Below are 24200 nucleotides of genomic sequence, written 5' to 3'. Positions count from 1 at the left end.
ATTACTTGAGCTCTGGAGTTCAAGACCACCCTGGGCAACATAGTGAGACCCTATCTCTACAAAAAATACAAAATTTAGCTGGATATGGTGGCATGCACCTGGGGTCCCGGTTACTGAGGAGGCTGAGGTGGGAGGATTGCTCAGGCCTGGGAAGCAGAGGCTGCAGTGAGCTGAGATCACGCCAGTGTGCTCCAGCACTAGACAAAGCGAGATCCAATCTCAAAAAAAAATTGTTGTCTTTCGAATCAGTGTTATGTGTTCTACTCACCTAAAGGATTGATTAGACTGGGTGGAGAAACGCTAGTCAGTTCTTAATTACCCAAACTATTGGAAGCAAGCAGTAACACAGAATATACACACTACAAACTAAGGACAACCTAAAACTGCACTACCCAAGACAATAGCCACTAGCCACGTGAAGCTATTTAAGTGTTAAAGAAAATTTAAATTCAGTTCCTTAGTAGCACTAGCCGCATTTCACAAGCTCAACGTTGCATGCAGCCACCACTGCCATATTGAACAGAACAGGGGATAAACAGGCCCATCATAACAGTAAGTTCTGTTGGACAACACTGATCTACAAGCCATATGTGAAAAATGTACCTTCCTACTTCTATATGACAAAATATGCATTCTCTAAAAACAGGCAAATAGGTTTCCGGGAGGTAGGTAGGTCACAGGTGAGAGGTCTTCCTTCGGTTACCATTACACATAGCAAATCATATATTCCTAAGTAATCTACTTTGGCTTCTTCTCCATTTAAAAATATTTTATTTTACATTTTAAAAACTTACTTCAATGGAACCGTCCTTTAAGATGCAAATCTGGCAGTCAGGCACAGAGGCTCACACCTGTAATCCCAGCACTTTGGGAGGCAGAGGTGGGAGGATTGCTTGAGCCCAGAAGTTCAAGACTTGCCTGGGCAACATAGTGAGACCGCATCCCTACAAAATAAATTAAAAATTAGCTGTGTATGGTGATACACGCTTACACTCCCAGCTATTCTGGAGACTGAGGTGGGGGGATTGCTTGAGCCCAGGAGTTCAAGTAAGTCATGATCACACCACTGCACTCCAGACTGGGTGACAAAGCAAGATCCTGTCTCAAGACAAAAATGAAAAAAATAAAAATAAAAACTCATTTCTGTGAGAAAAAAAAAAAAAATCCAGTTTAAGACATCTGGGTAGCTCAGCACTACCAATTAAGATGCCACTATCGGTGGCACTGTGACTCATAAGAGAGGGCCGTGGTGCTTGGCTATTTGCACGTGAATATCCTGGTCTGAAGTCATTACAAATCCAGTATGTTTGCAACTCAGTAAGATGTCCTTACTTAGTTTTTCTATTACTGTTATCATGGTGGATCAAAACAGACAGATGCATTCACTGGTTCCCCTCTAACGATAATAAAAAGAAACAGTTTATAAAATCAGATTATATGAAAAATTGTCTAATGATAATAATTTATAAGCTCATTGTGGAATAATGATGTATTCAAGAGTTGTCGTTATATGATGAAAGAAAGGTAATATGAAAGATTTTCTCTGTGAAGAATGACTACAGATGAATTGCGCCGAGATACAATTCTCTGATAAGAGACACTAAGAACCTCTAGAACACTTAATAATAGACTACTCAGGGTGAATTGAGGATTGCAATAAAAGCCCATAAATTAAAAAGTTTCCATATGATTTCTGATAAAAGACATGCCAAGGTGAAATAAAGAATCATGCGAATCAACTGATATCCTGCCTGTAGCCAGCAGGTCGTGAATGAAAAATTTCTGGGAAACTATGTAAAATATAATTTCTTGAGCTAGGAATTTTTAAAACCTGGGTTTCAACTATATCTGCTTAGAGTTCTTTTGCCAGGGAAAATAAAATTTTAGAAAAGAACAAATGAGGTTTCAATGCAATTCAAACTGCATCCCTTCTCATGTCAAGACCTGGGGAAAACATGGTAGATGGTGTCTGCAATGTAAGCACATCTGGTTAATCTGTTGGAAGTGAATGACTTCCACAAGCTCACATTTTTTTTAACAGATGAAGAACCAGGGCATAAATGAGAAAACTAGGCGACAAGAAAGCTAACTAAAGTGCACCAGGTCACATATATACAAAGTGGTGAAGCCACAATCTTAGCCCCAGCAGGTTGACTGCAGGTGGAGAGCTTGTGATCACCACTCTACAGTTGCCTGAAAGCAACACATCTGTCCCACGCCACACTTAGGCAGCAGCCAATAGGATGAGGTGAAGCCAGATATTCTTCAGTATAAAGTTCTTCAAGACACATCAAGTTAAAAGAAAAAGAAGTCAGCGAGGGGAATGAAGAAAGGAAGTTGCAAAATCATACATATGACCACAAGAATTAGACAAATCCTCAAACAAAACCATGCCTTTTCTACACGCATGTTTGTGCGTGTAAACACATAGAAAAGGTATGCACACCAAATATCTAGAATACACACCAGAATACAGCAGCAGATGCCTTTGTGAAGGGCAGTGGGATTGCAAGTGAAGAGGGAGAGAGGTTCAAATGGGATTTTCACTTTTTTCTCTATGTATTTCTTTATCTTCTGATGTTTTCTATGATGACAATATATTCTTGAATTACTTGAAAATTAAATAAATAGCCTACGTGTGCATAAATATATAACACCCTCACACACACACACACACAAATTTGTCTAGACAAAAAGACTACCTTAAAGTCATAAAATCTTTCAAAATGTTACCAATTTGGATAAAAGAGACAACTGCCATTCTATTACTGGCTAGAACTTGCAAGTCACTCAGTCAGGTTATTAGTGATTATTTTTCAAAGAGAGTCCTACAAAAGGAAGGGTGTGGGAGTCCAGGAAAGCATGGACTAGAACAGACCCAAGCTTCTGTCAAGATGAGCCTATCTCCATGTAAGGATAGGCTCTGCATAGTAAGGATCAATAATCACTCCCCTGCCCAGGAGGGCATCTTGCATCTAGTCCTTAATCAGGGTGATTCCTGGAGCAGTCTGGATTGTGCTTGTACATTTCACCAAGCTCTCTGCTCCCCCAGAGATCCTGTACGCTATTTGATATAGTTTAAGAAAACTACTCAGGTATGGTAGTTCATGCCTGTAATCTTAACACTTTTTTTTTTGAGATGGAGTTTCACTCTCATTGCCCAAGAGTGATGGAGTGCAATGGCACAATCTCATCTCACTGCAAACTCCGCCTCCTGGGTTCAAGCGATTCTCCTGCCTCAGCCTGCCCAGTAGCTGGCTTACTGTGCCCACCGCCATGGCCGGCTAATTTTTTGTATTTTTTGTAGAGACAGGGTTTCACTATGTTAGCCAGGCTGGTCTTGAACTCCTGACCTCAGGCTATTCACCTGCCTCGGCCTCCCAAAGTGCTGGGATTACAAAGCGCCCGGCCCAATCCTAGCACTTTGAGAGGCCGAGGCAGGCAGATCACTTGAGCCCAAAAGTTTGAGACCAGCCTGAGCAACCGGGCTAAACCTCGTCTCCACTAAAAATACAAAAAATTAGCCAGGTGTGGTGATGTGCACCTGTAGTCTCAGCTACTTGGGAGGCTGAGCTGGAAGGATCACCTGAGCTCAGTAAGTCGAGGCTGAAGTACGGCGAGATCATGCCACTGCATTCCAGCCTGAGCAATGGGAGTGAAATCCTGTCTCAAAAAAAAGAAAGAAAGAAGTCCGTAAATCCCAGTTTCTTAACCTCAGCACCATTGACAGTTTGGGCTGGTGACTGGTTACTGTTGGTGCTGTCCTGTGTGCTGTAGGATGCCGAGCAACGTCCCCGTCCTCTACCCACTCAATGCCAAAAGCACCTTTCCCAGTTATGATGACCCAAGTATCCAGACATTCCCAAATGTGTCCTGGGGGACAAAGTCACCCCTGGTTGAGAACCACTGCCCTAAGTTATTATACTAGCTAAAGCTGATAGAAGCCCATCATCATGGGACCTTCTGAATACAAGACCCCTATTTTGTATACTCCCACAAATAAATACAAAACTGCTTTCAAGTAGAAGTATATGGAAAATAAAAATAATATTTAAAAAATACAGTAGGGCAACTATAGTTAACAATAATATGATATATATTTCAAAATAGCTAGAAGTGAGGTTTCTGATTGTTCTCATCACAAAGAAATTATAAATGCTTAAGTGATAGATATGCTAATTATCCTGATTTGATCATTATACAATGTATGCATGCATCAAAACATTATATTGTACCCATAAATATATACAGTTATGTGTTAATTTTAAAAATAAAACAAAATACGAAAAAGTATGGGTGCAATGAGATATATCCACCAAAGTTCAATTTTAGGAGACAGAAGCCATCACATCTTATTTTTAGCAGAGAGTGTTTAATCGATGGACTGAGTGCTCACAAAATCTTTGGAAGAGCTGGAGGAGCAGACTCTAGGCTAGACTTCCAGTGACTCTCAGCAATTCCATGGGCCTGTTCCTCAAGGACAACCACCAAGCATGAAACCATCCGGGAGACAGAGAATCGAGAGTCTCCGGGAACACACCACATTCACTGTGATCCAAAGATCAGTATAAGGAAAACATCATCATCCCAACTATTGGTCTAAACCACAGCACTCCAGATAAATACACAAGAGCAAAATACTGAGTCCCCTCCGCTCCCCTCCCCTCCCCTGCCCTGCCCTCCCCTCCCCTCCCCCTCCCCTCCTCTCCCCTCCCCTCCCGTCCCCTCCTCTCTCCTCTCCTCTTGACACTACAAAACCTGACTGCTGGAAAAGAACCACAAAACAACCCCACATCTCCATGTCTGCCTGACACAAACACACGGGAATGCAGAAAGCACAAAGTGGAAAAATCAGAAGGCCGGCTCTGCTCCACCTGCACTACAGAGACACTTCCCAACGACCTCCAGAAGCCCATGGCACCGAAGTCTGGAAAATGTGGTTTTCTGCTGAAAAGCCTCTGAGGAGCGCTGGGCAGGCCTGTCCACCCGTGCCCCCTCAGCATGTAGCAGGGGACTTGTGCTCGCCAGGATGCCAGGGCAAGCCTTTCTGAGAAAAGGTGCTCAGATGAGACCTGATGGCTGAGGAGGAGTTATCTAGGCAGATCCTAGAAGTCTTCTAGAAAAAGCCATAATGGTGAGATGCTAAAGAGCGATGGCTCAGTGCAAACTGATGAGGAGCACAGGGTGTAAGGCAGGTGCAGGGAGGGCAGGCAGGGTTTAGACAGTGCATAGACAGGAGAAGGGAACCTGGTATGGTGCATAGCAGTCCCTGCAGGTGCGCTGCCCCAGCCCCTCAGTGCTGCCCTTGCACACCAAAGGCTGCTTCCTGTGTACTCTGGGATGTGCTGACCACTGGAGCTCACAGGGTGAGCCAGGAGTCCTGGTCATCCCATGCTACTGGACACAACCCTCAGCCAGCCACAGACAGGGATTGGGAGCATGAGGACCTCGGCTTCCTCACCTCTTCCTTAGGAGCTTGCCACCGTCTCCCCGAGTTTCCTAGAGGAACTGCGCTCCAGCTGCCAATGTAGCTGGCTTCCCTTCCCTGTTGCACTGCCCCATTCCCTGAGGATGTTTATCCAGATCATCACTCGAATGTTTGCCTCAGGGTCTGCTTCTGGGGAAATCCAAACTGAAATACCCTGAAACAGAAGTTGTTCTCTTAGCCCTACCTACTCAAGGGTTATAAGTCAACATGACGCAGGTGTAGGGAGGTGTCTGAGGGAGTTCAGCCATGACTGGCTTTTGCAACCAAGACTTTGGTGATGTCTATAGGAGTCCAGGAATAGTACCCAACACAGCTGACTGCAGAGGTGTCTGACTTTGCAGGTCTGGCTCTAGTAAGAACTGTAGGAGACAATGCTACATTTTTTCAGATCTACGCTTGGACAAGACATTTGCTAACTTAGCAGGGGGGCTCAGACTTTGGGGAAGTCATGGGACTTTTGGAAGCATCCTCAGCCCACCTTCCAACTACTGCATGCATCCAATGAACCTGCTGTGACTTGGACATTTGCATGTATTCTACACAAATATTAAGCATTCCTCTTTAAGTGCGTAAATAGTTCACCTACTCACAAGTGTCATCAGTAAATTCTGGTGGCTCAGTCTAGGTAACTGACAGAGTGGCTCTGAGGAAGTGCATGGCCATTTTTATAGTGCTGCTTACAATGTAAATCCCACTCCTTCTGCAACAGGGGGAAAGAACACTGGCCTGAGTCTCTAAAACAATAGCTAGGTCTACGTAACATCAATATGCAGTGAGTGCTATAAAGGAAAACCCCAAACTTTCTACTCCAAAACAGCCTTCTAATAAAATCTGCACCAATATAATAATCAGAAAGCAAGAGTTAATTCATATATGTGAGATTCTAGAAAAGGCAAAACAATAGTCCTGGAAAGCAGGTCAGTGTCCAGGTGCTGGAGCTGCAAGGAAAGGCTGAATACACAGCAGCCTGGAGAGCTATTGGGGTAATGGAAATATCCTATGTCTTTATCGTGAGGATGCTTACAATAAATGACTGTGTACACCTGCCAAACTAATCAAGCTATGCACCAAAAGTCTATAGATTCTATTGTATGTAAATTGTACCTCAATAAGGCTAATCGAAATACTTTAAAAATTTATGAGAAACCATTCAGTAATTGTTTCAATGATATGTTTTTATCTGTTGATGTATAGTAGTATATGTTATCTATTTAATAGATTATCTGTAGTTAATAATACTACAAATTTAAGATAAGCCATTTTTGTTAAGTGTATTCTTTATTCTCCAGAAATCTTAAAAACTACCTGATTGAAATTTTCCATCCTTTAATGAAAGGAAACAAGAAAGATCACTGGTTTTGGAATCAAATATTTGGGTTCAAATATTGCCTCTGTTGTTTTTCTCGCTGTGTGACTTTGGGAATTGTACTTAATCTTTGGTCAACCTCAATGGCCACACCATTGAGGAAATCTGAAAGTGTCTCATTTATGCTATGCAACCATCCCTCCAGCTATAAATTTCTACAGAAGAAGAAGCAAGAGATTTGGGTGAGGAAGGGGGGTGCATCTAGCCACATCCATCGCAGAGTGTGTTTCCTTTAACACACATTGGCCTTTGGGAATAACCCCACCGAAACCAATTCTGTTTCTTAGGGAAAAAAAAAAAAAAACCACCTATCCTTCTACTTCACCACTCACACCACACACACAGAGCCCCACTGGCCCATGAGGACTGGAAAGCCTGATTCTTCTGTGCCCACACAGGGAATCTCTCTGAGGGAGACTTTCTCCCAAGTCACCCGAGTTAGAGTGAGATCCACCTCCTGTGTTAGCAGCCAGCAGCGTGGTGCAGTTTTTGGCCCAGAAACCACCATTTTGGACAATCTTTCCCTTTGTTCTATTTGATTTCTCTCCTCAACAAGATGCAACAAAGCCCATCTATGCCCAGCTCAGAAGCAGCACCCAGCGTGGTCACCCTGTCAACCTAAGTCCTTTGGAAATATAATGGGCACCTGTGCCACGTCCATTTGTGAAATCAGAAAATGAGGCAAACAAGAGGAAAAGATTCTTTCGACATGAAAGAACAGCGTGTTACATTTTCTATATCATCAACCCATTCAATGGTTTTAAAATCAGAAAACCACTGGGGGTGAGTCCAGCCCCTTGTCATTTTGTGGGGCTCCCCGGGGAAGATGGAAGGACAGACAGCAGTAACACAAGAGGCAAAGCATTAAATAGGAGGATCTCGCATCCTTTCGGTACCAGCAATAGCCATGTTTGCTCACGGCTAACCAGTCAGGGACGGAGGATGATTTATTATAAGCTGTTGCAGAATATATTATGCAGGGTAGAGGCATGGAAAGGTCTTTGATATGTATCTGAAAGAGCTTCAAACCCATAAAAGAGATAAATTTTGTATGAAGAGTGTCACTGAGAGGCCGGGAAGAATCTCCAACACATCTTCATATCACAGGGAATAATGAAGGGCTGCTCTAAGCACACAATCCGGGCATTAATTTCACTTAAAGAGGCCATCATTAGCATATCGACACACACAACTTCACACTATAAGCCGTCTGTGCAATCGGGAAACACAGCTAAAGACTTCACGGTCAAGGCCTTGATCCATGGACAGGGCCCAGAATGTGTGTTTTCTTGATTGCTTCGCCTTGAAACGCCGGCCTGATCCCTGGTTCCTTTCTTCTAATCCTCCAAAACCACAATTAAAGAGCAATAAACTGTCTTCCTTTTCTTTTCCCTGAACTCCCAGCTCCTGTGTAATTCCCGGCTTCTCATCAAAGGCTCCTGGAATACAGGCTCCCTGGCCCATGGGCTTATTCAAGAGCCTGTTCTCTAAGAGGGCTGCCAGCATGGCCCTGACTCCGCATGGCCTGTCTCCTTCAACCCGGCCTCCCCTGTCTGCCCAGGCTTTAGAGAAAGCAGGTAAGAGCTCTCCTGAAGCGGCTCACAGCACCCTGGCACACAACCAGTTACTAGGCAGACAACATAATATTTCTCGAGAACGCCTCTTGTTCTTGAATTATGGTTTCCTGCTCCAAGCCGCTGCTGCTGCTGTTTGAATTGGGCTGCACCTAATTATGGTTTTATTTGCTTTAATAAAGAGATATCCAAGTGTGCAGAGGGTTGCACACAAAACAATAATAACAATAATAATAGTAAAGTGTCTCTCTAAACATCTGCAATTAAGGCATTTGTTGTTAATTGCATTAATTAACCTCCCCCATGAAGCAGCTGGTGAGGTTTCCACAACAAGGAAAAGAGAAAGCCGATTCCCAGAACTGCTGGGTTTGCAGCCTCCAGAGAGCCCATCCCCTGGGTTACCGGCTCCCTGTGTTTTCAGATGGAGGTGCAGTCCCGCTGAGCTGCCCATCACCCTGGGAGCAGGGACCAAAGCACCGTTCAGCTGTAGCATCATGGCCAAGCTATTGCAGGCCACTGAAACCTGAAGGGATGGTTGAAGCTTACAGAGAGCCAGTCCTACTGAAATACCAATCATCACGACATTAGCAAAAATAAGTGACACTGATTCAGCCCAGTTCTCAAGTCCCCAAAGCAGGAGGACCCAACAGAGCAGCCCCTCCCCACTGCGGCCCAAGGGGTGGTGTCCTGCCCTTTGCAAGACAGAAAAGGAAAATTTGATGGAATCCTGATCCTGAACATGATTGCCTGTTCCCAGTAGACTAACATGATTTTACCTTTTACCATTTTGCAGAGACACACAAATATTATCCCATTCTCACAAGTCCTGGAGACTCCAGGGGCATGTGTCTGTCCTATTCTGCAAACAAGAAAAACAGCATGACCAGGAGGCATTCACCCTTAATAGCCACATGATCTTCAGGCTCCAGGCTCCAGGTCTCCTGCCCCTGCTTTGTAAGCCACAGAGTGTATGACCACTGTCCAAATTTTTTTAAAAACTGAGGTGACATGAGTGAGTCTTTGTTTCCTGCCCAAGGGACTAGATCTCCCAGATTGATGAAAATATTTTTTAAAATCTGAACCACAGCTATTACACTAATTCTCCAATTTTGGTACCTTGGCTAACACTAATTGCCTTCCATTAAAAAATTAGAAATATGTAAAGGATGAAATTCCATGTATTCAGTCAGCAAACAGTTGTGTGTCTAATATGTGTCAGGCATTTCACTAGGTGTTGAAGGCCAAATAACAGCAAAGGAAAAAAATACAGTCATGAAGCCTCCATGAGGAAGAGGACATTAATCAAAGATGCCCACAGTCAAATGCAAAACTGTGGCCATATTAAGTACCTGCAAGGAGAGGCATGTGCTATCACGAGGCACACAACGTCGGGGAGGCATTTAGAGGGTGAGTTGTGTATATGGGGAGGCCTGGGCAGGCGAGGAGAGGGGCAAGGGCTTCCTGCAGAGGAAAGAGATGGCAGAGCACAGCGGTGGGAGGAGCCAAGGCATGACGGGCTGGTGAGGTGGGAGAGCAGAGAGCTGTAGGGTCAGAGGGAGGGAGAGGGGCCTGAAGAGGTGGGCAGGGGCCTGACCCAGAAGATCCTTGCAGTCCCTGCAAAGACAGAAAGCATGGGAGAGCCACTGTGGGGTTTAGGCAGGGGAGTGCCCGGACCAGGCTAGTGTTTTGTGAACAGAACTCTGACTGCTGGGTGAAAAATGCATGCCGGGAGGGGGTCAAGAGAGTGGGGGGCCCAGCTAGGTATGAGCCGTGACTATGGCAGTGGAGAGGAGGGGAAGGCGGCCTCAAGAGGTAATTGTGAGAAGCAAAACCAATACAATTTGGCAATGAATTAGATCTAGGGGAGGAGGGGCCAGCGATGCCCCCTGGGTTAATGGTAACGCCACGCTCTGTGCTGGGGGGACCCTGGAGGAGGAGGCTGTGGTTTGAATATGGTTTGTTCCCAGCAAGTCTTCTGCTGAACTCTGATCCCGGGTGTCAATGTTGGGAAATGGGGGCTAGTGGGGGGTTTTGGGTCATGGGGTAGTTCCCCCATGAATCGAGTAATGCCCTCCCAGGAGAGTGAGTTCCAGCAAGAGCTGCTTGTTAAAAAGAGCCTGGCACCTCCCCACTCTCTCCTGCTTCCTCTCTCACCAGTGATCTCTGAGAGCTGGAGTTCTCCTTTCACGCTGAGTGGAAGCGGCCTGAGGCCCTCACCAGATGCAGGGACCCAGTCACGAACTTTCCAACCATCAGAATCGTGAGCCAAACAAACGTTTTTTCTCTTTATAAATTATCCAGCCTCAGCTATTCCATTCTAGCCACACAAAATGGACTAAGACAGCAAACAAGTGTGAAGAGGAAAGATTGAGTCAGGTTTCGGAACGTGAACAGGTGAGGTGCTTCTGGACCATCCAAGAAGGGTGCCGGGCTGGAATACAGGCCTAGAGCTCCAGGGGAGATGCCAGGCTGCATGCACATGTGACGGTCATGTGTGTGGGGGCGGAAATTGAAACCAGAAGAGGATGAGGTCGTGTCGGTGCAAGAATGGAGTCAGAAAAAAAGTATGCAATTGCTGAGCCCTAAGCAATTCCAATACTTAATTCCAGAGGAGAAAATGGCAAAGGGGACTTCAAATAAGAGAAAGAATGTGGCCAGAGGGCTGGGGAAAGACCGGGGCGTGTGACATTCTGCAAGTCAGGCAAGGGAGTGTGACCCGAGAAAAGGAGCTTTCGGCGCCACCAGGAGCGAAGGAGAGTGACAACTGGACAATGTTTCTCGATTTGGTGACACAGAAGGAATTGGTAACCTCAGTGAAGATGGCAGAAGGGGTAAGGAAGGGGCCAGATGGGTGCAGGGAGAGGCTGGAGGGAAAAAACCAGGACAGCGCTTTCAAAATGTCTGATTGGAACTGAGGAGGAGCAACACGGGGCAGTAGCTGAATGGGCCTGAAGTGAGGGCAGATTTGGCTTGACTTTTTAAGGGAAGAGATTTGCAGATGTATTAAAAGCTAATGGGGGAAACTTGCCCAATGCTACATGTGAGAATTATGCATCTCACTGTAAATTTTTACTTAACAGAAAAAGAAACAAAAATGAATCTTGAAATCTGGTCAGTGATGCGCCCGCTGAAGTGTTTAGGAAGAGAGTGTATCATGTATGCAACCCACTGTGAAATGTGTTTCTTTTAAGTCTGGGTGCGTGACTAGAAGGACGGACAGAAGAGCAGATGTGTGATCCGGCACATAAAGCAAATGCCAGTTGTGCATCTGGGTGGTAAGTGTGTGCTTTTCTCCGTACAAGTCTTTCAACTTTACAACATTGGTGAAAAAGAAAAGAGGAAGGGTCCAGGCGACAGAAAAAGACAATTCAAAAGCAAAAAGAAAAGAGATGTGGTAAGTTTCCCAAGGAGCTGGGAGGAGATGGGGTTGCCGAAGACATCTGGCTGAGACAGGAAGGTGAGGCGCTTTATAGAAACAAGAGAAAAAGGAAAATGACAGCGACTCTCCCTACTCAGGTATGATTAATCGAGCAGTAATCTACAATGGCCCTCCCTGGCAGTGATCACCGACAGGCTTAGTTTTTTTTACATCAATAATGAATTTGCAATAATCTCCATGATTTAAGGCAAACCTTGCAAGGTGATTCCAAACACGCTGCTAACCAGGCTAACGTTCTTTGAAGTCCCGTCAAACGCTCTAACAGCCTGATGACTCCCACCACCCATGTCTTGAGAAACGATAGATGAAATGAGTTCCTACCGCATCCAAGCCAGTGCGAGCTCTGTCTTCTCTTGAGCCTCAACAAGCACAAGCTTTGGGATCCACAGACTTGAGCTGGGGAGTCCCAGCTGGATTCTACACTTGTTCAAGGACCTCAGTCTCCTCCCCTGTAAAATGGGGGCAAGTGCCACTCCTGCCTCTCCCAACCACTGAAAGCATTACATGAATGACGTCCTGCACACAGAAAACATCTAGGCCCACATTGGGTCCACAGTGAGCACAAAACAGATTGTTATTTTCCAAAAATACGAAGCTTAAGGGCAATTCGTGCATAAGGATATACTGCTGTCACTCAGAAGACACTTTATAACGTTGAGAGAACGGCGGTGCTCATTTTTGAAATCTCTTTTGCTCTCTACTCACATCTCAAGCTGCATAAAAAGCGTCCTTTCTGGTGTCCCTGATGCCTTAGGTCATGTTGCTCATCCACATAAAAGCCCATTGGAGAATCATTATCACCCAAGCGGCTCCCAGATTGGCGGCTCATCACTTCTGAAGGGTCCCAAGGCGGTCACGGAGAAGTGCCCCAAAGCCTTGTTTGCCTCCTTGGGTCAAAGGTCCACCTGTGGTAATTAGTAAGCTTGGTCCTGGAGCAGACTGCGTTGGTATAGCCACAAGACCAAAGGATGCCCTTCAACATGCTGCATGGAAAAAGTGTCTCTCTGATTATCTGCTCCCAGATCTGAAAAGCTACCTTCAGTGAGCTCAGTGGAAAACTCCAATTCATTAACCGATTTCGACAGAAAAAGACAATCTCAAAAGGCTTGTTGACAACCACTGTAGCCATACTATAACCTTATCCTTGTCTTTCATTATCCTGCTTTTATTAGGAAAAGGGAAAAAAAAGGCGTTTGTTTTCATGAACATAACCTCACAGAAAGCTTTCATACACAAGATGCACAAGATAAAAAAAATACACTCATTGAAGAAATGTTCGATATACTTGAAAGTGCTGAGAACATCTTCATTCTCTCTGTAGAAGTCACATTTCCTTTAGGTTTGTGTAGCCTCAGATATAAAAATATTGTTAATTCAATTCATGTGAACCCTTATAATTGCCCACTGAAGGTAGACTTTGTAACCAACATCAGCTCAACCCTGCTCTCAATGTAGACAAGACTCACGCACAGAGCAGGACATTCTCCAAACAGAAATACGTGGCAGTCAGTGTTAATGGGTCCAAGTAACCACGTGTGGAATGCACAGGCCATGGGCAAGGGGGTCACCGGCCCCTGCCTGGGCCCCTCGCCTGTATCCCAGCTGGTCAGGCACCTGGGAACATGGCAGGCTTATGTTGACTATGCCTATTTCATTTGGCTTGCACAATGGTTAGGGTTTTTAAATTGTTTAGTTAGTTGCTTATATTTTTAAATCCTGATATTTCTGATTAAAAATAAAAACTGGATTTCCAGCTTTCTCATGAAATATCAGGAACTCTGACAAAATCAAGTCCCAGAGGTAGCACTACGGGAAGACATGGGAAGCCCTAGACGTCCCGCCTCAATGCCCTTCAGCACCCTAAACCCACCCTCCAAGTAAACAGAAAATCTCAGTCTGCAACCCCTTCTTCCAGAGATATCCCTGGCCACACTGACACAGATGCCACTGTGGGCCCCTCCCAAGTTGAAATTATGGGTCCCGCGCCCCACAAGGCTTATGGGCGGGGAGGAGCTGCTGCCTCCTTTGGACAAGGCCAGTGGCCTCTGTTCCACCTGAGTCACCACCAGACGCTTGCACTGCCCACCTGACCCCTGGGAGGAATCACTTTTGAGACCTGGGACCACAGTGAATGGACAAACTAGAAAAGGACATTGTTTTTAAATAGCAATTAACTGAAGATACAGACAACCCTTACTATGTGCAGATTCCATATTTGCAAATTCAGCTATTCAATAAAATTTTTCACCCCAAAAATCAATATTCCCAGCAATTCCTGGTCACTCAAAGACAACGGCAGAGTGGAGAGGAATTTCAGTTGTCCAGTGCTGGGGAGGAACGAGGTGACATCCTACCTTCTGGTGCCAGTTCTCATACTGCAAACCAACGTCCTTTTCATGGTCTATTTAGTGCCATAATTTTCACACTTTTGTGAGGTTTCTTTGGTGATTTCACATTTATAATGGCCCCAGGCATTGTGCAGCAGTGATGGCTGGAGTTCTCAGGCATGAGAGGCTGTGAGGCGCCTTACAGAGGAAATCAGTGTGCTAGAAAAACTTCCTTCAGGCCTCAGCCACAGCGTTGCTGGTCCTGAGTTCAGTGCTAACGATTCACACTCTACCTCAGACAAGGCATCTGTCAACAGAAACATACGTAGAACGAGGTTATGTACAGATCAGTGGACACGACATGACCAGAGGCAAGCAGGAACCTAACTGTGCTTCTCCTAGCAGCAATGATTCGGCATCTACTAGTTCAGTGTTTGTGGCAGATTTATAAACACAACTACCATGTGTGCTGAGGCTCTAAGTCACTGCTGCCACGGAGGGGCCACCAAGAAAGGGTTCAGAGCAGGAGTGATTTCTCTGTGTGGTTTCAGGGGTGCCAAGTTGCAGGGATGCTTCCATGAAAGGGTTAAGGGGGATGAGCTGTTTCTTCTGACACTGGGTGCAGAAGGGAACAGAAGTGTCCCCCGGATCCCAGCCTTGGGGTCAACTTTGAGGCTGCCCTACCCTTTGACTGAGGCCCCCTTTTCCCGGTCCTACCTACGGCAGGCTTTTTTTTGCTGTGTCTGGAACCCCGTGCAGAGCCCACTTCCCCGTGACCAGTGTTCCCTTCTTCCATGGATAGAGTCTGAAGAACCAGGTCTTTTTTCCTACAAAGAGCCTCAGATTAGAGCTGTCAGGGAAGCACTCAGTGTCTGGGGGAGGGAGAGGTCCCAGAGTGAAGAGATCGCTTTTTGCATCTTCAGGCTTTTTCCACTTTCTCTTTTTAAAAGACACTAACTCTACATATAAAATGCATTCTTTCCATATACCTGCTAGCAAACAGCCTTCCTAGAACAAATCAACCTATCCAGGGCTGGAGTGTACGGTTGCCCAGGGTGGGCACTGCACAACACCAGGGAGGAAGAATGCCATTCACATCAGAGTCGATGTGCAGCACAGAGTCCTGACGGAGTGGGACATACTGTGAAGCTACATCTTCCATTGCAGAATGCTGTCCTCTGGGAATGTGAAACTAAGTATCCGCCTTCCCCACCCAAGTTAATGGGAAGTGGTTTCAGTGGCCACCAGATTTCACTCATAATCAAACGGAAATGTTTTCCCTCTCCTCCAGAAAGACATTTTATCACCAAGTCACCGACTTACTCCAGTGCTTCTGGAGCTCACTGCTGGTTTTGTTGTTGTTGTTGTTGTTGTTGTTTGTTTGTTTGTTTCAGATATTTGAAATACTTTATCCTGATTCTAGCCAAAAAGGAATGGGAATGACAATGACAAACAAAATTTCCTCACTGAATATTGTGATGTGACTGTGGCAGTCTTATATTTGAAAGTCAAGGCCGGGCGCGGTGGCTCAAGCCTGTAATCCCAGCACTTTCGGAGGCCAAGGCGGGTGGATCACGAGGTCAAGAGATCGAGACCATCCTGGTCAACATGGTGAAACCCCATCTCTACCAAAAATACAAAAAATTAGCTGGGCATGGTGGTGCATGCCTGTAATCCCAGCTACTCAGGAGGCTGAGGCAGGAGAATTGCCTGAACCCAGGAGGCGGAGGTTGCAGTGAGCCGAGATCGCGCCATTGCACTCCAGCCTGGGTAACAAGAGCGAAACTCCGTCTCAAAAAAAAAAAAAAAAAAGAAAGTCAAGGAATCAACTACGTTCCAGAACAGCTAAATAAGCAAGTCCAAACAATGAAGGTTTTTTTTTTTTTTTTTTTGAGACAGAGTTTCACTCTTGTTGCCCAGGCTGGAGTGCGATGGCGCTATCTCAGCTCATCACAACCTCCGCCTCCCAGGTTCAAATGATTCTCCTGCCTCAGCCTCCCGAGTAGCTGGGATTAGAGGCACGCGCCACCACATCTGGCTAATTTTGTATTTTTAGTAGAGACATGGTTTCTCCATGTTGGTCAGGCTGGTCTCGAACACCCAACCTCAGGTGATCCACCCGCCTCGGCCTCCCAGAGTGCTGGGATTCCAGGCGTGAGCGACCGCGCCCAGCAGTGAAGGTATTTTATAAGCTGCCACATTCACTCCGAAGCCCACTCACCTCCTTCAGCACCCCGCAGATGAAGCACATGTTCCCCTTAGCTAGGTAATAATGAGGCGGGACACACGCTGCACTGCTGACGTCACAGGACAGCTGCCAATCAAACTAGACTTCTGACTGGGCTCCTGCTTCCTTCTCACAGGTCATCATCCTCACTGGGGAGAGCGGGGGTCTGAGGATCCTCTAAGTCGTGCCCACACTGCACTGCCAAAGCTGGGCCCATGGCAACCTCCAGTGGGGCGAGAGCAGGCACGGCAACAAATTCCAAATGAGGGTCTCCAATGAGCTTCCTAGAAAGTCAGAGGAAGGGCTTTTCCAAGCCATAGTTACTTTTGGCAGAAATGTGGCAGTAGAAGATTCCTCTTTCCGTGGAAGACAATGGATTCTGCCTTCACTTTCCTGTCCTTACTGTCCACTTTGTTGCCACATAACACAATGGGGTTGTGTTCACACACGTGCACCGGATCTCCATGCCGGGTAAACACATGCTTGTAAGTAACTCTGGATGTTGCATCAAACATTATGAGGCACACTGGGCTTGGATATAACAGCCATCTCTCAGTCCACCGAATTTCTCCTGGCGGGCTGTGTCCCACACACCGAACATACAGGTCCTCTGTTGGGGTGGCACTCCAGGGGATGACCCTCAGCACCCAAGGTGGCTATGTACTTCTTTCTTCCCAAATTCACCAGACGAATGATGTTTCACAAAGGTCGTTTCTCCAGTACCACCATCACCCACCAATATAAGTTTGAACTGGACCTGGGGCTCTCCCTGGGCAGCCGTCACGGCATTCCTTTTAGAAGCGTCTCCATGCCCATCTGACTGAGGCTGGAAAGATGGCGGAGGCACAAATCAAATGCCCTCGCAGCTGTTTTTGTTGGTTTCCAAGCAGCAGCTGGAGACTTCCCTGGGCCAAGCAGCAGCTGGATGCAAACCCAACGCAAGTTAGAGCTGAGCTCCAGCAAGCACAGCGCTGCCTCCTGCAAGTCCCCACATAGCATTTGCCTCCAAAATTAGAGTTAGGCCGCATCCCATAGGCCTCCCTGAAACAACCTCTCCATGAAGGAAGGAAGGGAGGGAGGGAGGGAGGGAGGGAAGAGAAAGCGCAATATGCTCCAAAGCTGTTCTTGACCATTTTTGAGGGATTTCACATTAGTTGAAGCTTTATGCAGAAAGTGATAATTTTATTAACATTTGTGTCTTGTTATTTCATATTCACTGTGATTCAATGTGTAAAAGGTGCCACAGTGACACTAAGTAGTGAAGAGTTAGTGGTCTTCCCACCCACCAAGTGCATGGACCCAGAACAGAACAGGGCCTGAGCCCCACTGCCTGAGACCAACTTTCCATCCTCCTATGGACTTATCTTCTGTTTTCTCATCATTAAAAGCAAGAGTAACCATGCGCACTGCAGAGGGAGGTTATAGAGATTAAATGACATTATTCAACCCGTCTCAAGGGGCCACTGGGGAAAGTTTTCTATCTATAATGATTGTGTTTCAGTAACTCACAAGCTAAGAAAATCATCAGTGTGGACAGATGAATCCTGAATTCATAAACAGCACCTCCCAGGTAGCAGGAAGGTAGGTGAAAGCTAGCTTTCCCCCAGAAACTCATCCCCCCTCTTTTTAAAAACAAGTAAATGCCTGGGCCAGGTGTAGTGGCTCAGGCCTATAATCCTAACACTTTGGGGGACCAAGGCAGGAGGATCTCCTGAGGCTAAGAGTTCGAGACCAGCCTGGGCAACAGCGTGAGACCTCTGTATTTACAAAATATTTTTTTTAAAGTAACCAGGCAACTCAGGAAGCTGAAGCAGGAGGATCGTTTGAGCCCAGGTATTTGAGGCTGCAATGAGCTATGGTGGCACCACTGCCCTCCAGCCTGGAAAAATGCCTGTGCTCTCAAGCTTATTACCCACCAACCAAAGGCCGAAATCGAGTAGGTCTTTAGTTTTATTTCTTTATTTCCCTCCAAAATGTGATGGGTCTTTTTCCCTGGGGCACTGGAGGAAGCCAGGACAGAGAGGTAACAGCAGCCGAAGGTGGAGATGCTGAAGAGCGCGTCTGCTGTGGATGGAAACTCGGCCTCAGGCAGTGGGGCTTCGGGCCCCATTCTGTTCTGGGTCCATGCACTCAGTGGGTGGGAAGACTAACTCTTTGTCACTTAGTGCCACCGCGGCAGCTTTTACACATTGAATTGCATTGAATATGGAACAGCAAGATACAAATATCAATACAATTGTACTTTTTGCCTAAAGCTTTAAAAAATATGAAATCACTCCAAAAATGGTTAAGAACAGCTTTAGGGCAGACTGCATTTTCTCCTTCTTCCCCTTTCTTCTGTTAATTTTGCATGTTAATTTTCTTTTTAACTGCTTAAGATGTGCTGAAATTTGATGACACAATTTTCAAGAGAAATGAGAGTCTGGGAAACGTTTCCTGGTGTGGCCACCACCTACAAAGACGGTGCCACAGGAGCGTGTGTAGGGCAAGCTCACGGGCCCGAGGACTGAGCTGCTACAGCAGGCGGCCACGCACCCATGCCAGACTCAAAGAGGGCATCACATGCGGAGGGGCAGCACAGGCCAGGATGCAAAGCTGGGAAGTGCAGGGCATGCCTGGAGGCATTCAGATCACGTGGCTGTTTGAGAATTGCTTATGCTATTGGATGGAGAGGTTACACACATGGGACACGAGGGGATCGCAGGTCATAGACTGGGAGCCAGAGCGCCTGAGCCTATTGAGGGAAGAGCACAACACCTAGGCCCCTTATCACATTCGTTTCAGCAAAGTCAGGTCCCTCTGGAATGGCTCATGCCCGTGGCTTTTGGACAGGAGTGGGATAGCGTGGCTGAGATAGAGATAGGAGGATGGGAAGACGGCAGCCTTGGAGGCCACTCCCAAAGAAAGGAGAGCAGGATGAGAAAACCCCAAATCCACGTAATGCCCTGAAGTGCTCCAGGGTCAGCTAAGGCGATGCAGATTGAGGAAGAGGCTCTGAGTCGGTAAGACCAGCACCCAAGATTCCTCTAAAGAAAGGCACTAAAGCTCCAGGGCCCCTTATCAGTGTTTGAAAACATATGTGGCTGCACTCATTCTTTAGCATGTCCCATAAAGCGCCCTGAGATACCATTTTTTGCCTATCCAGTTCTCAAATAACACAACACTGGATGACTCTGGTGCTTGTAGAGGTGAGGCTGATCACACAAGATTACAAACTGGCAAGGCTTCCACAGATGGCAACCTGTGGTTCTTTTTAAAAACCCTCTGAGCCAGGAATTTGACTACCAGCACTGCATCCTCCGTGTGTCCCCACACATGTGCACAATGACAGTTGTACAAGGTGACTCACTGTGGCACTGTTGTCATAGTAAAGATTGGAACCAACCAAGTGTCCTTCAGGTGGGGACTGGCTAAATAAGTAACAGCTCATTCACATAATGGAATGCCAGACAAAGGGAATGGAGGACTCTTTTTCTTCATAATGGCATAATCTCCCATTATTTAACAAGAAAAAGGGGCAGGCTATGTATATCATGTACAATTATTGGTGGGTTTTGAAGGGAAAATGAGAAAGAGAAAGACTTTTTTTTTTTGCTTATGCCTGAACTTTCTCTGGAAGGATACAGAGGACGTTGGTGACTTTGGCTGGCTCTGCGGAGGTGAACTGTGAGGCTGGAAGACAGAAGGATGAGGAAGATGAGATCTAACACCTTTCTGTTGTTGAATTTTGAACCAGATAAAAGTTTTATCTATGTTCTAAGTAAATATAAAAACAAAAGCCCCAGGGCCTGAATACAGCTTTGGGTGAAAACGAGCCCCCATTCCCCACCCCTCCCCCATATCCAGTGTTTTTTTTCCGTTCCAAGTTTATAAAACTTCCCCTCACTTCATTCCTTTGGTGGGATGATAACACCTCACAGTTTTACAAGCTTTTGCATTTCAGGTTTGAGTCTCTGACTTAAATGAAAAGCTGGAAGTGTTTCTTATAGAAAAACTCACACGCATGTACAAAATATTCTTGTAATGGAAGATAAATGAAAGCCATGTAAATGTCCATCTGTAGGGGAGAGAAATAAATAAAGTTATTTTCACACCGCACAACACTATGCAGCAGTTAAACAGATCACTTTTGTGTTTAAAAACCTCAGGCCGGGTGTGTGGCTCTCACCTGTAATTCCAGCACTTTGGGAGGCTAAGATGGGAGGATCACTTGAACCCAGTAGCTCAAGACCAGCCTGAGCATCACAGGGAGACCCTGTCTCTACAAAAAATTAGCCAGACATAGTAACTCACGCCTGTAATCCTCGCCACTTGTGAGGCTGAGGTGAGAGGATCCCTTGAGCCCAGAAGGTCGAGGCTGCAGTGAACAGTGCCATTACACTCCAGCCTGGGCAACAGAGCAAGACCCTGACTCAAAAATAAATAAATAAATAAAAATAAACCTTATACAATATATTTCAGACTTTATACAGTACATAAAAATATATTATCAATGTAAACATAAACTTTATATAAACATGTATAAATATATAATTAAAGGTACTATATTTTTATATATTTATATAGTTATTAAATATGTTTTACATTTGTAAATATAAAATATATATAAATATATTCCATACAAAACATATTTTGTTTATATATGTCATACACTTTATATGTACACACATAATATATATTTCTACATGTCTACATCTCTATGTAACATATAGAAAAATATATATATATATTATATACATATATATCATTTGTAAATGCATAGGAAATATTCTCTAGGGGTGTAGTAAGATTGGGATGATAAAAGGAAATGCAGGAAAGCTTGAGGTTGTTAATATATAAACCTGGATGGGCTTGTGTAGGTTTTTAAACAATAAAAATTAATTTAACCATATTTTGGTGCCTGGCATGACAAGTATCTGCCACTAGAGGGCACTGGAGATCGCTAAATATTTCCCAGGATTATCTTTGAGGGAGGGGGCGAGTGCAAGGGATGTGAAGGAAGCTCCTTTAGCTCTTCTACAAGGGCCCCTTTTCATGCCAGGGAGTGGGACCCGAACCCAGACTTTCAGTGAGGGTAAAGCTGGGCTGGAAGCCCGCAGCCCTTCTCTCTCCACCCCTTGAATGCGCTGGCGCCTGCAGCCACCCGGGTGGGAAAGCACAGTTTCGCCCACCAGCCCTGGTCTGCGGGAAGGTGAAGCTGGCCTCCAGTGTGTTTCGGTGAGCTCACCTTCAGTCCTTGCTCCGCGTCAGTGTTCACGGGGAGCCCTGGGACACGCGAGGGTGCGCTTGTGATTGCTCAATGGCAGTGGAGACATCCTCGCCTTTGGGGGAGGAAGGGGGAAGCTCGAATCTCTGAAATGCTCAGATTTGAGCCTAAAATGCATGTTGGGGAACAACCAGTTGATAATGACCCTACCCTAGACCCTCACTCTCTGACATGTAATCACAGAGCACTATTGCCTGGTTTAGTATGAACAGAATATGCAGGAACCCAGAGTCAGTCGAGGTGTGGTGTTGTGTCCAGAAATTTCCTGAGCGTTTTTCACCCATTTGGAAAACCAAGGCAGCATGACACCAAGCCAGTAATGTCTGAGTCACTGGTCCTATGCTCCAGGCTTGGCCTGGATCTGGGGCTGTCAGGGTCACGTTCTTACAGGAAAAACACCTGGATATTTTATTATGTCTTCTAGAGAACTCGTGCTCAAGCATTTGCCTATCAGATATACATATATATATATATATATATATGTGTGTGTGTGTGTGTACACACATATATATATATATATAATATGTACATATATATATATTTACCAAAAGTTACTTTTTTCAACTTCTCATTGTTTCTCCTTTATATTACAGAAAGAACTTTTTTTAAGGATGCGTAAGTAGATTATACAATCTGTGATTTTCAAGATAGGATGGAAGTGTTACAAAATATTCGTGGTCTCCAAAGTGATTCTGACCCCTCATGATGACTATGACCTTTGGCTGTCGTTGCCTCAAATAATTTTCTCCTGGAGCAGCAGTTCTTCACCTTGGCTACACACCGAGCTATGTGGGAAGCTATTAAAAATACAGATGCCTGGACCCCACAGCCCTCATCATCTTGTGAGCATTTGGGCCAAGTTCAGGGCTGGTGCTCTCTTTCAGATAGACTTAGCTGATGGTGCAGAGATCCGTGAGCTTGCTTTTACAGGACTTTCTGCTGTTGTTCGTCTAGGACTTTTTTAAAGCTCCTTAATTGACTGTAATGCAGCCAAATTTGAGAACCATTCTCTGCTCAATACCTCCAAAAATGGAAAATTAACAACCTCTCACTTAGCGCCATCCCAGGTATGATGTGCAGACCAGCAGCATCAGCATACTTGGGAGCTTGTTAGAAATTCTGAATTTAGGATCTATCCCAGACCAGCTAAGTCCACATCTTGGGAAGTGGGGCTCAGGTACCTGGATTCCACTCCATGCCCCCACAACACTGGCTTACTTTTAATTTTGCTTTAAATTATAATTTTAAAACAGAATTAACCAGAAGGCAAAGGTATAGGGGAAATATATTTTTAACACTTCTCATATAAACTCAAGTTTTTTATTCCATTTTGGGGGGTAAAACAGGCTCTTCCATTTACAAGGTTATTCGTGAGTTGCAAAAAATTCCCTCCCTTCCTCCATGCTTTTGTAATTCCGATGTTCCCCCATTTAGTCTTGGTGGCCACAATCAAACAGAAATCTAATGGCTTGTGTAGTGGCAACATTTGCAGCAGACAGTAACTGCTCCAGATCTGTCAAATAAACGCAAGTATCTGTATTTCTAAATCGCCTCCCAGTAATAATTTTGCATACTAAAGTTTTTTCTTTGGCATGCCCTAATCCTCACAGGAGCACAAATTCCTCTAAATCCCAGCCTGAATTTGTTTAACTTACCAGAGAAGCCTTGCCCATAGAAGACCGGTTCTTCAGCCACTCCTTTTTATTCTCATACCAAACAAGTGTATTTTTAAGAACTTGCAAGAGTCTTGCCACTCTTCAACAGAGAAAGTCATCTCCAAATTAATCCACAGTCAGGAGCACCTCGTGCTGCTTGTATATATCATTAAAGTCCCGCAAAAGCAAGCTCACAGATCTCTGTGCCACCAGCTGAATCTATCGGAAAGAGAGCACCAGCCCTGAACTTGGCCCAGATGCTCACAAGATGATGAAGGGCACCCCTCCTCCAGCCTGTTCTTGTCCACTCTCCCAGGGAGGCTCAGTCCTTTGGCACAAAAGCAGTGGTGGCCATTCATTCCCTGCCTTAGTGAAGCCAACTTCCTCCACATTCATTCCGCCCATCAGCATCTGATGCCCCCACAATGGCAAACACTGCAGTGGGCCAAAGTCTGACTCCACAAGGAGGCAGAATGCCAGGTCTTCTGCAGTAGTGCCCGCGAACGGCCATGTCTCACTGCCCAGGTTAGACCTACATGGAGATCAATGATTAGCAGGTAACTTGTGAAGCCCACCCCCAAAAGTCCCATTGCTCCATCTTCGCTCATTTGGGAAAACAGTTTTTCCGACACTACTTACAGAAACTCAGATGTTCCATTCTTTTTAGGGATTTCACAAATAGGACTAATAATTGACCTACTCATGTAAATATGAATACAGTGAATCGCACATAGCAGGCACTAGATTATTTGTTAAAATGTTGAATTAGGCCAGACATGGTGGCTCACACCTGTAATCCCAGCACTTTGGGAGGCCAAAGCGGGCAGACCACTTGAGGTCAGGAGTTCAAAACCAGCC

General features: G+C 45.5%; 1 long non-coding RNA gene and 1 pseudogene across 1 annotated transcript; both read right to left on the bottom strand.

The window, feature by feature from the left end:
- Positions 1 to 912: 912 nt before the first annotated feature.
- Positions 913 to 23991, bottom strand: LOC116530149. Its single transcript, XR_004259852.1, has 5 exons — positions 23343 to 23991; positions 20308 to 20478; positions 19771 to 20093; positions 1199 to 1396; positions 913 to 944 (listed from the first exon to the last, which is right to left on the bottom strand). It is a non-coding gene; the product is annotated as an uncharacterized LOC116530149 (long non-coding RNA).
- Positions 16311 to 18091, bottom strand: LOC116530147 (annotated as a pseudogene).
- Positions 23992 to 24200: the final 209 nt, after the last annotated feature.

Source organism: Sapajus apella, unplaced genomic scaffold (genome assembly GCF_009761245.1).
Source record: "Sapajus apella isolate SASKATOON/1434 unplaced genomic scaffold, GSC_monkey_1.0 scaffold65, whole genome shotgun sequence".
In the NCBI taxonomy this organism is placed as follows: Eukaryota; Metazoa; Chordata; class Mammalia; order Primates; family Cebidae; genus Sapajus; species Sapajus apella.
The sequence above is the reverse complement of the archived record's forward strand: the minus strand, read 5'-3'. Positions and strand labels throughout refer to the sequence as shown.